Below are 14,459 nucleotides of genomic sequence, written 5' to 3'. Positions count from 1 at the left end.
TTCGTGCTGCATAAATACCACACTTAGTAAGTGTGTTTTTCCTCTGCCTGCCAGTCGGTGTGTCTATCTGTCTGCCTATCTACAACTTCAAAGTTTAGGAGAAGAAAGAAGGAAAGAGAGGAAACGAGTGAAATTAAAGGTGGCAGAGAGAGAGAGAGAGAGAGATGCTGAGGGGAGGAGAGAGATAAACTGACAAAATGAGGAGGGGAAAAGAAGAATCTATGATCTGGCCAGACTTGGGAGACAGGCTCATCCCGGCGCTCTCGTGCGCTGTGAAAGCTCAGCGCTGGTGTTTGAGCACTTGACAATGTTATCAGCTCTGACAGCCAGATTGTGTTTTCACATGAGTGTGATCAGCAACAGATTACACACGTATACTCACGCACACACTCGTATACTAACAGCCTTGCTTGTTCCTGTTTGCCAAAGAAAATGTGTTGATGTTTATCGTGCTCTTAAAATAAAACGAAATAGAGGCCTTGTCCCTCCATCCTCCCGAACGCTACTTATGTCTGACTGAAGATAATAAGACACACGTGGGTAACTACCGGGCTCCTGAAAAGAAAACAACGTAGGCGGGATTGTTGTCAGCCACTAACATTGTGTATTTATCTTCCATCTCCTTCCATCTGCTCGTTACAAACATGAACAGATGAGGCCGAAACCTCAAAATTACCTTTCTCTGAAAAGCCTCTTGTATGTGTATACCAAATGACATAACTGCTACTGGACACTTTCCTTGTGGCTTTGAACTTACTGGAAATCGGATTGTTGCTCCTGAATGATGGCAAGCAGGTTCAGTTTGGACCGACAGCCTGGTAGCGATCGACAGCCAAAGAAAACAAAAGGGAGAGTAATTCATTTGTGTATGCACATGTATACTGTATGTGTCTGTCTGTTTGTAAATTAGGTCAGGAAAACTAACTAATCTTTGCAATGGTTTATGTCTCCATTGACAGAAATCCCCTTTTGAGAAATTACAGTAAAGTGCCTTTAGGGAATGTCTAACAGGCAAATTTTAACAAACTCATTAGTCAGCTCTACTGCACAATGTTTAGTAGACTGAACTAATGTAATGAAATTTACAAATCCAAAATCTAACCAAATATATTTTCTTATATGTCATAAGTAGCACGGGTATATTTGAAGCAATAGCCAAAAATACATTGTATGGGTCAAAATGACTGATTTTTCTATTAAGTAAAGATCTTGTTCCATGAAGATATTTTGTACATTTCCTATCATAAGTATATCGAAACGTAACTTTTGATTAGTAATATGCATTATTAAGAACTTCATTTCGACAACTTTTAAGGTAATTGTCCCAATATTTAGATTTTTTTTTTTTTTTTGCCCTCAGATTCCAGCTTTTCAAGTAGTTGTATCTCGGCCAAATATTGTCCTATCCTAACAAACGATACAACGTATTTATTTATGTTTAAATCTCAATTTCCAAAAATTCTTAAGACTGGTTTTGTGCACTGTAAAAAACAATTTGTTGAGTCAAGTTTAAATAATTTGGCTGCCTCAAAATTTTAAGTTCAGTCAACTTGAAATGTTAAGTTGTACTAAGTGACAACTTAGATATTTGAGTTGATTCAACTTAAAATTTTAAGGCAGCTGTGTAACAAATTATTTTAACTTGAATCGTTTTTTACAATGTGGTCCAGGGTGACATATACAGTCAAGCCAAAATGTATTCAGACACCTTTAACATGTTTCACATGATCACTGTTTATTTGCTATAGTTTAGAAAATGACAAGAAGTCAAGAATTAAACTGTGTCAGAACAAATTCATCTTGATAATGTCTGATAACTTTGATAGAAAGGTATGTAACAAGACATGGTAAGCTCAAAGTGTCTTTTTTTAATTTTCTGGTAGTCCACTGTATGAAAAAAAAGGGTTTTGCTATCCTCACTTGCATAAATGAACTACAGTATCCTGCACCCACTAGTAAAAAAAATATCAAAAATTATACCTGGTGTCTAAATAATTGTTGGTTTTACTGTATAGAAAGAGAATGACAGGAAATGGCTAGAAATAAATTGTAAACTTTTACCTCCAAATGTGCAATAATAGATTTTTCCCTGCATGTAAAAAAACAAACAATAAAAGTAATGGATTATTCGTAGTTAAAACTGCAAATGCTCATGCAGATCTAAGTCAGCCAGGTCACCATCAATGATATACGGTATAGTTGCTGTAGTTACTGTTGTTTCTGTTCCTCTTCCTGTTCTTTATCTAGTTTACCTACCACATGAATATGCAAGAGGCAGCTCAATAACATTGTTTATATATTTATTTATTCCTTTTGTAGTTCCCCCAGCCAAGCAGTGTATCTTGAACACTGTGCCTAGATATAGCTATTAACACAGAAAGAATTTCTCTCTCTCCCTTTGTGTCTCTTCACCAGGTGCCAACTAAACAAACAAAACCGCACTCTGAAACCTAAGAGGGTCTTCCTGGTAAAAAAGCGTGTGCTGGAGCTGGAAGAACTGAAGGAATTGTGAACACGGTGGGTATAACATAATATACACACTTTTCGAATAGACATAACAGTTCATAAAAATGATACTGTGGCCTACAGATCCTAAGGCTAAAGACATTTTCATTGACTCATATAGCTGACTGGCCAAATGTGAGGAACTGCCCATGTAAATATATGGTGAATCAGAGAATCTGATGAAACTTAGCATGTGGTATCGTATAGCTGCTGGAACCGAAGCCGTATTGATCTAGATATTGAAATTACCAATAAAAATGCAATTCAAGATTACAGTGTCTTGTGACCCAGAAGTGGGATCCCACGGAAGCTGATACCACTGGGTCCAGTTACAGTCTGTCAGGCAGATTAGCAGGTTTTATTAATTCATTAACTGATTTCGTGTTTTACCTCTACCTCTGGTTTGTCTGTCAGTGACTCAAGTGGTGCTTAAGGTCAATTCTAAGGCAATAGCTTTATGGAGCAACGAAATATCAGCATTAAGAAATTCAGATGGTCACTTTTTAAGATGGGGAAGTGAAAAAACAGCAATTTGATAGTTTCTATTCCTTTATCAGCGCTTAAACGTGAATTCAATCATTATTTCAGATTCACGGGGTGGTCTTTGGCATGGAGAGCTTTGGTGATAGTAGCCAAGGTTTTTCTAATTATCATCTCTTGATTCCTCAGTTAGATGCGTTAAAATCGTTTCATGGTGGGACAGAGCTGTCTGTGATTTATTCATGTTTAGCATATGTTACAGTACTTATCTCCAGTGATAAGGAAGCTCATTTAAATATATGGCGAGAAGATTGGGCTGTGAGAGGGCACTAATCTATGCAGGCTTTTATGAATCAAAGTGCTAGGAGAAATTATCGCTTTATACAGTTCTTGGGTTGGCTATATGGTGTTGTGTGTCTGTTTTTTTTTTTTTTTAATCCTTTATGTTACTTTAAAGATTCTTCGGATCTGGGTTTATTACAGCTCTGCTGCGTAGATTGTTTTCTAAAGAACTAGAGAATAAAAAGTACTTAAAAGTTCCCCTATACTCAAAAAATTTACAATAAGGTCCATTAGTTATTATTGATTAACTACATTAGTTAACATGAGCTAAAAATTAATAATACTTCTACAGCATTTATTAATCTTAGTTAATATAATTTCAGCATTTACTAATGCATTATTAAAATCACAAGTTGTGTTTGTTAACATTAGTTAATGCACTGTTAGTTAACATGAACTAACAATGAACAACTACTTTTATTAACTAACATTGACAAAGATTAATAAATAGTGTAATAAATGTATTCTTCATTGTTTGTTGACATTAGTTAATACAATAACTAATGTTAACAAATTTGTTTCCATCGATTTAACTACTTTATAATGTTTCAGCTTGATTTTCTTTATTACTAAATAAATTAAAAATGATTGAAAACATGTAATGAGCGCATCACTGCAGACTTTCACTTTGAATATACTTTAAAAAAAAGTTTTGCATTTTAAAGGGTTTATTGCATCGCAGGCTATAGAACAAGGTTTGGATGTAATTAGAACCTTTGGTTCTTGTTACAGTGTAATTATACATTAAGTAATATTAATTAACTACATGTACTATAGGGTTAAGGTTAGGATGAGGACTTAGGTATGGTTATATGTAATTATGCATCATTTACTGTTATTGCCATAGTAAGTACATGCAATGTGTAATAAGGACACCTAAAATAAAGTGTTACCAAATACCTACATATATAGTAGACAGCAACAACAACAAATAACATAATTTATAGTAAAATATTAAGTTTAAATCAATTAAAAATCACTAAAAGTCACACAAATATGTCTTTGTGCACACGTTGACACTACACAGTGTGATTTGATTTTATCAGGTAGGAGATAAAAACGCATTAGTGTTGTGCTTCTTTCATTAAGACACTGGAGTGATGTAAGCCCGTCCCCCTTCAAGAGTAAACCCGATTATTTGCCCTGCGTAGAGAGAGAGAGAGAGAGAGAGAGAGAGAGAGAGAGAGAGAGAGAGAGAGAGAGAGAGAGAGAGAGAGGCTGAGGCGCGGAGCTCAACATCATCAGTCGCAATAACGGCTTAATCATTCCTCAGCGTGGACGACCGACACCAACCTCAGCATCTTAAACGCTTTATTAGACACGAGAAAAGAAAACACGCAGTAAGAAAACGACATAACGACACTTTTCCGGTGGTGCTGGTGATTTTTGGTGGATTTTAAGTGTGAAGCGGTGAAGTCCACCCGGCGGCTCAACACCTTCCGTCACACCGCAGGACAAACTTCACCGGACACACTTCAGACGCACCATGAAGTAAGTGACACTGATACCGGACACCGGTGTGTAGCCTATTTGTTCGTTTGTTCTTACTTTACGTGACATTGTTGGTAAACAATAATGCGATGAGTTTATATCTCCGTTATTTCGCGAAAACACGAGAGAGAGTTACAGAATCTCAGTTTAGAAAGTTGACATGACAACATACGTTATTTCTGTGAATAGCCTACTGACAGGACAATCTCTACTCGTGTTTCTTTATGTAGAGGGGTTTTTAAAGAGAAAACAGGCGTGTGCTTTTGTTTGGTTCTTTTAAAGTGTTTTATCAGCTCGCAGAATAAGCCGACACACTTTACAGCAGCCATGTATGAATTTACACGTACTGCCGTTGTGAATATATTAAAAGAGCTGGTCGGTGATGTATGGAGGTCCGAGGGTCATCACCCGATAAATGCAGTGTTGAATTAACAGGCGCTCAAATATGATCAACTTTCATTCGCGACATTGACACCATTCACTATTTTTTATATGCAGGTAGTCTAGATCAAGCGCTACAGCCTAAAATTGAATTAAACTTTGAGGTAGTAAGTCGATACATAAATAAAACTAAAGAAAAAAATCACAGCATCATGAATAGCAACATTAGACACTACTACATCAACTGAAGCTAATAGACCATCTGTTTATTATGTAGCCAAAAGTCTGTAGTTTTCAGTTTTGTGAGTAAATAATTTATTTCTCTAAGTAAGCTTAAACTTAAGATTGTATTAGTTTAAAACAAGTTTATACGCATACAAACTCGAGTTTATAAGTATACTATAAAAAATATTATATTTTATATTTATATAAATCTAAATAAATTTAGAGAGAACAGTGAAGTTGATGTCAAGTGTCAGAAATGTAAAATTGCATGCTACCATAATGAATTAAAGTGTTTATCAAGACGAAAAAAGTGAAAAAGAAATATATGTATTTAAATGTAGCATGATGTGAATGTGTGCAACATTTTTTATATCAGTTTTTCAGGAGTTATTGTAAGAAGCTGTTATAATCTAATTACTTTTTGAAGTGGCTAATTAAGCTGGTAGTTGCAAAAATATGAGAATCTGCATACTTTTACAAGTAAAGGTGAAGACAGATACAGATGCAACTGAAAGAATGAGATTGTTTAATTAACAGGCGAATTACTTTTTGGCACTTTTTTATATCTTAACAGATTTTTTTCTAGCATTCCTGTAGTTAACCGCGAATAACTGGATACACGTCAGAGTTTTTATTTTAGCAGTTTAGGTAGCACTGCAAAAATTCAGACAGAGGTAGAATTTCTCCATGCAAAAAGCCGTCACGTATTGTATTTCTGTCACTTCTACCTCAAGTGCACTCTCTTTCAGACTATGCTGTCGGACAGGCAAACACAATCAATGAAGCTCCTGTATGTGTGTGTATGTATGTGTGTGTGAGTGTCTCACCTGTTGCTCTCCTGGGATTTAGTGTTTGCTTAATCTGCCCAAGAGGAAAATGAACACACTCGCATGTGGACTCATATGATTACACTCAGAGGGTCCTCTCATAGCCGTGCACATATACGCACAGACACGCACACACAAACACGAGCGGTCCTCCTCAGACCTGTCGTCTCTAGGAAATCACCAGGGATTAGGCTTCTGTCGATTCACAAAACCAACAGTGACAACATGGCCTTACACTTCTCTCAAAGAGGGATCAGCTCTCCACGTGTCACTCTGATTGGCTGAGGTACTTGAGCCGATTGTCAGGGGCATTTACAGGCACACTTTGTGTGCCCCTCCGAAGCTCAAATTTACACTGGCTTGTACTGTCTTGAAGGTGCTTCTTCTGCTGTCAGTTAAAGCAAGCGCGTGCAGTGTAATGAATGATTATTCCTCTTCAAGCAAAAGCAGGCATTATGCAGAAAATGATGTAGTAATTAATTTTAAGTAATAGTCATTCATCTAAACGCGTTCACATTTTTCAAAAAAGTCATTATACGTGTTCAAACCAAACACTATCTCCCAGTTTCATGAGCTCACAGAGAAAGAAAAAAAGTCTTATTTTCATTGTAACTCTTCAGCAATAATAATAAAAAGTAATATCGGGCCATTTTATTACACAGCAGTGTGTTAATTTTGAGTCAATGAAGTCAAACATTTTCTCATTTCGTTTTTTCCACACTCTCTCAGCCTCATTTACTAGGCTAAAAATTAGTTTAATAAAGCAAATAAACCAGCTTCAGATAAGTCATTTTTACCCTCAAAGAGGGTACGATGTTTGGCATTAGATGAACGTACCCAGCGCACACGAGTCTGTCCTGGTTTTTGCATAATGAATTTGACTTTGCTTCCGTCTCTATTTTGTAATTAGCAGTGACGCTTGGCAACTTTCTTTCTCGCTGTAAAGTGGAAGGTGGTGTGTGGAGTTGATTCACCAGAGTGCTGCTCAATCACAGAGGAATAGTCCTGCCTTTGATGTTTAATTATATTGTGAAAAGAATATTTCTGCATAAAATTGAATTTTTCAGCTGAGCTTTTTCTCTGTTCTAAAGATCTGCTGTGGGCTTCCGCGGTATGTACCGAACACACAGTAATTATTATGTATGCTGTAGAAGTCTGCGTGTATGTGGCCGGAAATAGTTCTGGGAGTTGTGTATGTGCATTTGCGTGATATGAGAAAAACTATATTTTACTGTGTATTTGTACACGGGCAGATGATAGAAAGCTGGTAGAGGCTGCCACAAGGAGGCTGCGATGACAGACAAGTCAGTGTGCGTGCATACGCCGAATGAATATCACGCTGCGAACATGAAAGAAGTGCTGTTCCAAAAAAATCAGATGGGTAAAGGTGACTCCTGTTTCATATAACTCCTCTTCAGCTTTGGGTGGTCCAGCAGGGAGCCTCTTCTGGCCTTCTTCTGCCTAAACATCCAAGCACTTCCACTTTGGTCAGTAACCTTGAGAAATTTTAAACTAGATAAGAGTCAGTTTAGGAAAAGGTTTGCAGAGCTCATTTTATCTAGTCATGCATATTTGATGCAATCCAGCATTTCGTATACAGCATGTTAATGTTTTTTTATTGGATGTTGCACTTCTGTTAGAGTTGGCCATTTGAAATACGCAGTTTGAGAGGCACTTCACACTTTCCGATTTAATGCAAAATAAATAAATAAATACATCCGGTCAAGTTTCGAAGTCTCGGCGCCGGCCAACTTTTCTTTAACCATCTGGATCTGCGTTTGCCGACTCCGTGCTTAAACGCTGGAGACGGAGAGTGCGTTTCATGATAAAGCACAGTGGCACAGTGTGTGCGTCTCGCTTCACGGCAGAGGGACCCATGGCACACTGGTGGATGAGGGCCAAAAAAGCGACGAAAATCTTCAACTAAAAAAAAAAATAATAAAATAAAAAATGGGAGAGGAGTCGAGAGGGTAGGGGAGGGGAAAAAATGCTGAAATATTTTCCAGCAAATGTAATTTATCTTTGTCAGTGGGGCAGCATAGCCCAGTCATTCTGTAAGGTTCTCCGGTGAGAGGGGGGACAGAGGGGCCTCTATGCCCCAGCTTCACATAACATTCATAACCCCGACGTCTCTGTCGCCGGAGCTGCCCGTAGCACGGTGCCGTGTGGCAAGGCGTGTATTTTTAGCGATTTCAGCGCTCACAATGGACTCGAAGGTCCTCCTGACACTTTCAAAGTGTCGCGACGCTGTGATTTCTACCATCATATACAGTTTCACGTGTTATTTTTTTAGCTCGTTCGCTAGTAAACACAGGCCACTGCGTCTGACAACTGCCAGACGTGATTCAAATGCGCTTGAACATGAAACGATGGAAGGAAATAAGAGTTTCTTTTCATTAGTGTGAGGTTGAGGTGTTTCATTCAGCCGAGCTTGCAAAGACAGCCTCTCAGGCGCTCTCGCAAGAGCAGCTCTCACGAGCGGTGTCCTGCCAAGCTACACACGTGTGTCTTTCTGCAGTCATCTGCGCCGTTCTCAACAGCGGCCTGTCAGCATCGGAGGCTGAAAACTTCGGAAAAAGCGTGCCGCGCTGGACACTCGAGATTCGAGGAAGAGAAAGAAAAAGAAAAGTCGTGAAAACAGAAGAGGAGATGTGTCTGTGAGCCTGGCATTGTGACACTTAATGCCTTTATGTTTGTGGTGGCGTTTGCACAGGGTCCTTCAGCAGGCTGTCATCCACCGCCAAAACAACCAATCAGACGAGCCAGTTTCAGCCATTGGCTGTCTGCTCTGTCTTAAGACGCTTTTATTCCACTTTAAATGCCGGGTGCTATTAATTTCAGACTGTAGAATAATATATTAGGTTTTTATTTTTATTTTCTGTTTTTAAGATGTGCATACACACACAGAGAGATAGACAGATAGAATATTAAGTTGTTTTGAAAACTGAAAACTTCTTCTGTGAGCATTTAAAAGAATCCTGCTGATAAATAAATACATTAAAAATATATATTTTTTATGGTTTCACTATTCAGCTTGTACTATTCTGGACAAGTTTTAAACTTGTAATTGCCTCCTTATGATAAATCACTTGTTGTATTCCTCATTTGTAAGTTGCTTTGGATAAATGCATCTGCTAAATGAATAAATATAAAAGTAAATATTTTCATCCATAACAAAATAGTTTAAATTGTACACATTAGATAAATATTTTATATCTTTTTTATCTTTATATTATCTTTATAGTGTGTTAGGGTGTGTGTTTCTTTGTTTTCTATCTAACAATGGAAAAAGGTCAGTCTAGAAGCTATCTAGGATTTTTTCCTCATACGTCGTAAAGTTTTTTTTTCTTCGTTCTCCACAGTACACTGTTTACTTTGATGTATGACTTTTCTTCCAGTAGTTACTCCGAAGTGCAGCCAATGATGTCATTAATTTTATTACAGATGCTCCATCTGGAAAAGAAGAGAATGAAAGAGAGAGAGGGAGAGAGAAAGAGTGAGAGAGAGAGAAAGAAGGAAAGGAAATGTGCGGCACCGACTTGTATGCATAATTAATAAGAGCAGCACTTCATTTGAAACTTCAGGGTTTGCTGGCCAGTGCAGGACGGGGCTGTGGAGTGCTCTGCTTTGTATGGTGAAGTGTGGAGGTGGCTCCTTTCACCTGCAGCTGCTCTGTTACAGCCCCTCTGGAAAAACAAATAACCTTGTGCGTGCATGCGTGTGTGTGTGTGTGTGTGTGTGTGTGTGTGTGTGTGTGTGTGTGTGTCCGCGCTCAACCCTGACAATGGCGGGAGCTCCTGTGACAAGAGACCATGTGACACAGGCGTGTCATTAAACTGCTCACTGGCCCGTGGCCCACACTTCCTAAATGTTGCTGTCCCGCCAGAAATAGCTCAGCCATGAGATTGACTTTTTTTTTTTTTTTTTCGCCTGTGTTTGTCTGCATATGTGTGCCAGGGACTACGATTGTGAGCCTGCAGTATTGTTCAGGTTAAAATTGGTCACTGTCTTATTTTTGGATCAGAGCGGCTCACTGGTTATAAATAGATGAGGAAAGGAAGGGAGATACCTGCCGAGACTCTGGCGAGCTCTGCTGTCCCCCCACCACCCAATATTCACATTGTGTTCTCTTAATATCATTCTCTCCCTTTACAGACTTTGATATGTGTGGTTTTAACAGGAACTTATTAAATGGAAAATAGTCATATGACTATAAGTTAGGCTTGTGACAGAGCTTGGTTTATGGTCTTCACGGCTGGCAAAGAGAAGGTAGTGTGCGAAGTGAAGAGAGAAGAAATTGTGCGTAGGCATGGAGTGTAATCTAATAGGGCGATGTCCACATCATGGAATATTTTTAGAAGTGAAGTGCTAATTTTATTTCTTCATTACAAACTTGAGCTGTTTATGAACTTTAAAGTGTTTTCCCACCTTCAGTTGAAGTACCACATACAATGTAATGTAATTAATTCAAAATAAGTAAAAAAAAGATTTGTCAGGAACCTGAAAATCCTAAAAGTCGATTAAAATTCACTTTGCTAAGCAAAGTTTGTTTTACTTTGTTTTAAAATGTCTAGAGTACCATTCAAAAGTCATTGCTTTTATTCAGCAATGATCCATTAGAATTGATCAAAAGTCAGAGTAAAGAAATAATGTTACAAGAGAATTTAAACTAAGGTTTTCCATCACAGGAATAAATAAAACAGTTATTTAAAATTATAATAATATTTCACAATATTACCTTTTTTACTATATCTTGATCAAATGAATGCAGCGCTGCTGAGTGTAAGAGACTCCTTCAAAACCATTTAAAAATCTTGCCAGGGCCAAACTTTTGAACGCTACTGTATATTTGATTAAAACAAACCTCAGCGTAAAGAGCTGTGCACTTAGCACATTACGACGTCCCCAGCCCTGTTGCTAACTGTTAAGATTGTGAATTAATGATGTGGCATGATTGAATTTGACTCGGCAAACATTCCTGCTAGCTCGCCCTAGTTTCCCGCTGGTGTCTCTCTAGAGGGTTTGTGTATTGGACCTCTGGACTCTACGTTAGCACCTGTAGACCGCAGAGAGGCCTGAACATAGGCCTGACACCTTGCTTAGATTAGAACAACTTTAAACCGTGAAGTCTGAAGTTACAGCGCTGTTGAGGGGAAAGAGTTTGACAGGAGGATTTTCGTCATAATCTCTAAAATATATGCTCTCTTTCAACAACACTGGATTGCTCCCACCAGAGTAGAGGACACACAATGGACATAATTTCATTATATTGACATGGTTGCTTTTATCCTCAGGTTATTGTTTCCCAGGTCAGATTAAAAGCGTGGCGCTCTGCAGGCCTGTTAACGTAGGAGGTGTAATCTTATTAGATTCATCATCATCTTTCGCGAGAAAGAGGAACTGCTCTTGTCAAGCTTCAGCGCGCAGGTGAAGAAACCTCATGTTAATAAAGCGGCAGTTAGCCTCTTTCCCTCTCTCCCCGAATGGGCATGTGCCGTTATATTAATGTGTTTATGACAGTTTAATTGGATAAGCAGGCCGCTCGTAAAAAGTCTACAACTGTTTTCGCCAAGGCGAGCGCAGACCTTTTTTTTCCACGTTCTTCAAAACGCTGCTAGGCAGCCCGTCGATGACCCACTTCTGAGACGGTCGAGAAAACAAGGAAGTGCCAAGCACGATTCGTGGAGAGAGGGCAGAAAAAAAAGGTTAATTTTGTTGGGAAGTCGATTTGAAATTTTTTCGCTTTCCCTCCCTCTCTTCCTTATCCTAAACGCAGCTGACTTTTTTTCCTCCGAGCTCCCCTCCAGCGGAATCGGAAAAGAGAGGGACTGGGAATGCTGGTGTGGATTAGCTTCCGATGCTTGGCTAGCCCCCTCGGTTAATTACATGTGTAATGAGTTGTTTATTTGGGATAATGCGCAGCAGGAACGTCTGCCTAACGCCGGAGCTGGGAGCAGACCCAGGGAGAGTCAAGGATGGAGGAAAGAGGAGACAGGAGAAAGACAGTCCCCACTATCGGCGCCAGAATGAGGAAAGGGAGGCTCGGTAGAAGAGGAGGGGGGTGGGCATTCTCATCCCGTCTCAGGGTCAAATGGCCATAGGACTTTTCTCAGGGGTGGGGGAATAGAAATCTGTGAAAAAACATACAACGCAGAAAAAGAAAAACAACGTACAAGGGGGGGAAAGGGCCGGTGTGTGCCCAGCAGTGCAGAAGGGAGTGGAAAAGTCCATGGGTGCAAACGCAAAGGAGGGAGGGAGAGACGAGTTGTGCTATCATAAGCCGAGGGGGACAGCTGGGGTTATGTGAACGCTGCAGCTGGATCGGGAGCCGAGGGAGATCGCCGGGCCGATCCCTGCGCTGCCGAGTGGCTGGAGCCTTGAGAAAAAGCTTCCCTCCCTTCGCAACCTTCTGCAGGCTGCACTTTCCCAAACCCCCCTCCTAAAAACGAGATGGTGTAGATAAGCCTCTGGAAAACACACACACACACACACACACACACACACAGACCTGATTTATACAACACCGGCTGTAAGCACTTGCTTTCCCTTGTTTTCTTTTCCGCTCTTATCGAGTCGAATCAAGAAGCGGTCATTATTTAGCTAGAGTGAGCGATTACCATCAGAATAACAGCAATTAGAAGGGTGATTATTTTTTATATAAATGCCTGAAAAAACAACATGCGATATGTATCTCACAATTTTTTTATTCTTCCTCTGAGCAGATTTTTCTTCTTTTTCTTTTTTTTCTTTTTTTTCTTTTTTATTTGACTAGCATATTTTTTCCTCCTTCGTCGAGATGACTGAAAAGTGTGAAGCAGAAAAGTGAAGCCGTTTAATCCGGCGTGCGGCATCGGAAAACTTTCGCTGTCACTGTTTTCTGATCACATATAAAAAAAACAGGCCCGTCACAGCTGCAAGACACAAGAAACACGCGGTAAAGGAAGCTATGCAAATGCGTGCAACCCTGACACGCTACTGAACAACAAGGTAAAGCCTGAGAAAATAAATAAATAAATAGTGAAATACACGCGCGCACATCACACGCTACACATGGATACTTCTGTATGGAGGATTTGAAAGGAGAATGAAAAAAGGTACAAGTTGTGGAACATTTTTTTTTTTTTTTTTGCGTACACAGGGGAGAGACTGAGATTAATTGCAATGATGCATGGCAGGACATCTTGAATGTCACTATGAGACTGAAACACCAGAAAAAGGAAATAATTACCCTTAAAAGGAAACTTAGCATATTTATATGTATTTATATGACCCTGGACCACAAAACCAGTCTTAAGTAGCTTGGATATATCTGTAGCAATAGCCAAAAATAATTGTATAGGTCAAAATTACAGATTTTTCCTTTTAAGCCAAAAAATATTAGGATATTAAGTAAAGATCATGTTCCATGAAGATATTTTGTAAATTTCCCACCGTAAATATATCAAAACTTTTCTTAATATTTAGATTCCAGATTTTCAAATAGTTTTCAAATATTGTCCTATCCTTAACAAACCATATATCAAAGGAAAGCTTATATATTCAGCTTTCAGAGTATGTATGAATCTTTACTTCAAAAATTGACCCTTATGACTGGTTTTGTGCTCCAGTGTCACACATATATATATATAAAAAAGACTAAAAGAAATATCTTAGCTATAAATAGCTAACAGGACAAAGTGGGAGGAGTTTGGTACTGTGTAATCCAGAGCCTTGCTACAAAGTCAGTCCAGTCAGCATGTGTGTGCGTACTACCAGCAAAAGTCATGAAAATCTAATATTTATGCTCACTTTTCTTCCGTTCTTTCTTTCTCCTCAAGGGTTAACCAGCAGCGCTTTATCTGATCACACTAGCTCGGCGCTCTAAACCTCCCGTCCATGTTTGAGGTTTTTCTTTGAAAGTCCGGGCCGTTTTGATTCACCGCAGCTGCGCTGACTCTTTAATCAAATGCTATCTTTTCACTGCTTTGCACCGTCTACCCTTCTCTCTCTCCCTCCCCTCCCCTCCCTCATCCCTTAACGCATCTTAATTGGTTGCTTTCTGTGACAAATTACGAGCGCGTGCTTTGATGAGGTCGGGCCGAGCCGGTACTGGAGTAACTTGTGCCAGCCCCTGGTGGTTCCTCTTACCACTACAAACGGGGGGTGGGGGGGGGGGGTATGCGTCGGCATGCTGAGACCGTAATGAGAGACTGGGCCCGGGGCTGCCTG

At 39.3% G+C, this 14,459-nt stretch overlaps 1 protein-coding gene across 9 annotated transcripts in view; it reads left to right on the top strand.

The window, feature by feature from the left end:
• Positions 1-14,459, top strand: part of mef2cb (myocyte enhancer factor 2cb) — a 91,859-nt gene that overhangs the window by 10,396 nt on the left and 67,004 nt on the right. For 8 of the 9 annotated variants that reach the window (XM_073839764.1, XM_073839761.1, XM_073839758.1 and 5 more), the window contains exon 1: positions 4,557-4,818. The gene's annotated coding sequence lies outside the window, so the exon portion shown is untranslated. Of the gene's footprint in view, positions 1-2,415; positions 2,518-4,556; positions 4,819-14,459 lie in introns of those variants that run through there. The other variant, XM_073839757.1, reaches the window with a different exon arrangement.

Source organism: Garra rufa, chromosome 5 (genome assembly GCF_049309525.1).
Source record: "Garra rufa chromosome 5, GarRuf1.0, whole genome shotgun sequence".
Lineage (NCBI taxonomy): Eukaryota > Metazoa > Chordata > Actinopteri > Cypriniformes > Cyprinidae > Garra > Garra rufa.
This window is presented reverse-complemented; position numbering and strand designations above follow the sequence as displayed.